This window comes from Sciurus carolinensis, chromosome 3 (assembly GCF_902686445.1).
Source record: "Sciurus carolinensis chromosome 3, mSciCar1.2, whole genome shotgun sequence".
NCBI lineage: Eukaryota > Metazoa > Chordata > Mammalia > Rodentia > Sciuridae > Sciurus > Sciurus carolinensis.
This window is the reverse complement of record NC_062215.1, coordinates 149,291,697-149,294,528: the sequence shown is the minus strand read 5'-3', so window position 1 is coordinate 149,294,528 and position 2,832 is coordinate 149,291,697. Positions and strand designations below refer to the sequence as shown.

At 36.8% G+C, this 2,832-nt stretch overlaps 1 pseudogene; it reads right to left on the bottom strand.

Moving 5' to 3' along the window:
• Positions 1-476: 476 nt before the first annotated feature.
• Positions 477-955, bottom strand: LOC124979519 (60S ribosomal protein L22-like; annotated as a pseudogene).
• Between the last annotated feature and the right edge of the window lie 1,877 nt (positions 956-2,832).

Here is a 2,832-nt window from a genome sequence, read left to right as displayed (position 1 = left end):
ACTATTCAGAATTCCTTTCAGCATCAATCAATGTCAAAAGTTAAAGAAGTATTCCAACTTAATTTTTTTTTAAACTCGTAATTTAAAAATGAAGACAAAGTCTAGCAATCTGCATTTTACCAACACTGCCATTTTCCAACAAGAGAATCTCAAAACAAAATCATCTGTTTTGCTTTTAATGCATCTGGAACCACCAGGCTGTGATCCTCAGTCTTCCTTGGAGAAAAGTACCAGATACAAAGGTCACACTTTTGAAAACAGAGACTGAGTGAAGCTTTCATTTTCACACCCTCACCTATCTGCTCAGTGCTGGGCGTTCCTTCAGGTGTCCCCAGTAGCCTTCTCCCTCTCCTTTGGTTACTACTGTGAGAACTGCAATTTCCAAGCAGAAACAAACAGACAAAAAAACCAGACTAATTACAAATACAGAGTGGCAGCCCCGTGAAGCCCATTTACTATGATTTCCAATTTTCTGCTCAATCCATATTGCAGATATACGAGGGTAACCACGATTTTTGTTCCCAAGTTTTATTCAAGAACTCAGACAAAATATTCCAGATAAAAGAGTTTGAATCCTTGGCGTCCTCCTCTTCTTCATCCTGGGTAATCTGGAAGTAACGTAACTCATAACTCTCTCTACCGTGGATGGCTATGTGTCGCCAGTCATGTAGATTATTCCTCAGATATTTTTTGATGAAATATTTCAAATACTGTGTAGAAAAAGAACCTTGGATAGTTACAGTGATCTTGTTCTGGCCCCTCTGGATGGTCACAACCCCTCCACCAACATTCCCAGCTTTTTGCTCCCCTTGATTCTCTCTTGGAGAAACAGCTCAAAATTGACAACCTCCCTGATTCCATCTTCTGCAGGGTGGGTACGGTCAAGGGTGAACTTTGGAACCTGCCTCTTTTTTTTGACCCGCCTCACCACAAGCTTTTTTTTTACAGGTGCCATGTCTGCAGCAGAGGCAGAAAGCCCAACTTATTTTGTTGTAATTCTTTTTTTAGATATACATGACAATAGGTGTATTATGACATATTATACATACTTGGAGTATAGTTTATTCTAATTAGAATCCCATCCTTGTGGTTGTACATCATGTGGAGTTTCACTGGTTGTGTATCACATATGAATAGAGGAAAGTGATGTCTGATTCATTCTACTATCTTTCTTATTCCCCTCCCCATCCCTTCCCTTCATTTCCCTTTGTCTAATCCAATGAACTTCTGTTCTTCCTCTGCCTCCTTATTGTGTGTTAACATCCATACATATATCAGAGAGAACATTCAGTCTTTGGTTTTTTGGGATTGGTTTATTTCACTTAGACTGATTACCCATTCTTCTGTTAAAGGGCACCTAGATTGTTTTCATAGCTTAGCTATTGTGATTGAGCTACTATAAATACTGATGTGGCTGCATCACTGTAGGATGCTCATTTTAAGTCCTTTGGGTATAAACCAAGGAGTGGAATAACTGGGTCAAATGGTGGTTCCATTCCAAGTTTTCTGAGGACTCTCTATACTGCTTTCCAGAGTGGTTGTACCAATTTGCAGTCCCACCGCAGTGTATGAGGGTACCTTTCCCCCTGAACCCTTGCTAACATTTATTGTTACTTGTATTCTTGATAATTGCCATTCTGACTGAAGTGAAATGGAATCTCAGTGTAAGTTTTAATTTCTATTTCTCTATTTGCTAGAGAAGTTGAACATTTTTTTATATATATTTGCTGACCATTCGTATTTCTTCTTCTGTAAAGTACCTGTTCAGTTCCTTTGCCCATTTATTCTTTCTATATCCTAAAGATTCAGGCTCTATCTGAGATGCAGGTGGCAAAGATTTTCTCCCATTCTGTAGACTCTCTCTTCACATTCTTGATTGTTTTCTTTGCTGTGAAGAAGTTTTTTAGTTTGAAACTATCCCTTCTATTGATTCTTGATTTTACTTCTTGCACTTTAGGAGTTGAGAAGGTCAGTTCCTAAGCTGACATGGTAAAGAGTTGGGCCTACATTTTTTCTAATAGGTGCAGGGTTTCTGGTCTAATGCCTAGGTCTTTGATTCAATTCCAGTTGAGTTTTGTTCAGGTGAGAGATAGGGATTAAATTTAATTCTGCTACAAATGGATTTCCAGTTTTCCCAGCAACATCTGTTGAAGAAGCTATTTTTTCTCCAATGTATGTTTTTGGCGCCTTTGTATAGTATGAGATAACTGTATTTATGTGGGTTTTTCTCTGTGTCTTCTATTCTGTTCCATTGGTCTTCATGTCTATTTTGGTGCCAATACTATGCCATTTTTGTTACTACAGCTCTGTAGTATAATTTAAAGTCTGGTATTGTGATGCGTCCTGCTTCACTTTTCTCACTAAGGATTGCTTTGGCTATTCTGGGCCTCTTATTTTTCCCAATGAATCTTATGACTGCCTTTTCTATTTCATGAAGAATGTCATTGGAATTTTAATAGGAATTGCGTTAAGTCTGTATAGCATTTTTGGTAGTATGGACTTTTGACAATATTAATTCTGTCTATTCAAGAAACAATGAAATCTTTCCATCTCTTAAGGTTTCTTCAAGTTCTTTCTTTAGTGTTCTGTAGTTTTCATTTTAGTGATCTTTCACCTCTTTTGTTAGATTGATTCCCAAGTATTATATATTTTTTGAGGCTGTTGTGAATGGGATTGTTTTCCTAATTTCTCTCAACTTACTATTATATTATATTATATTATATTATATTATATTATATTTCCTCAAATCCAAGATGCCATAGACTTTAAGTACATTCCTGATTTAATGGGGAAAAACAACTGTACAACAAACATTTGCACTAAAAATATTTA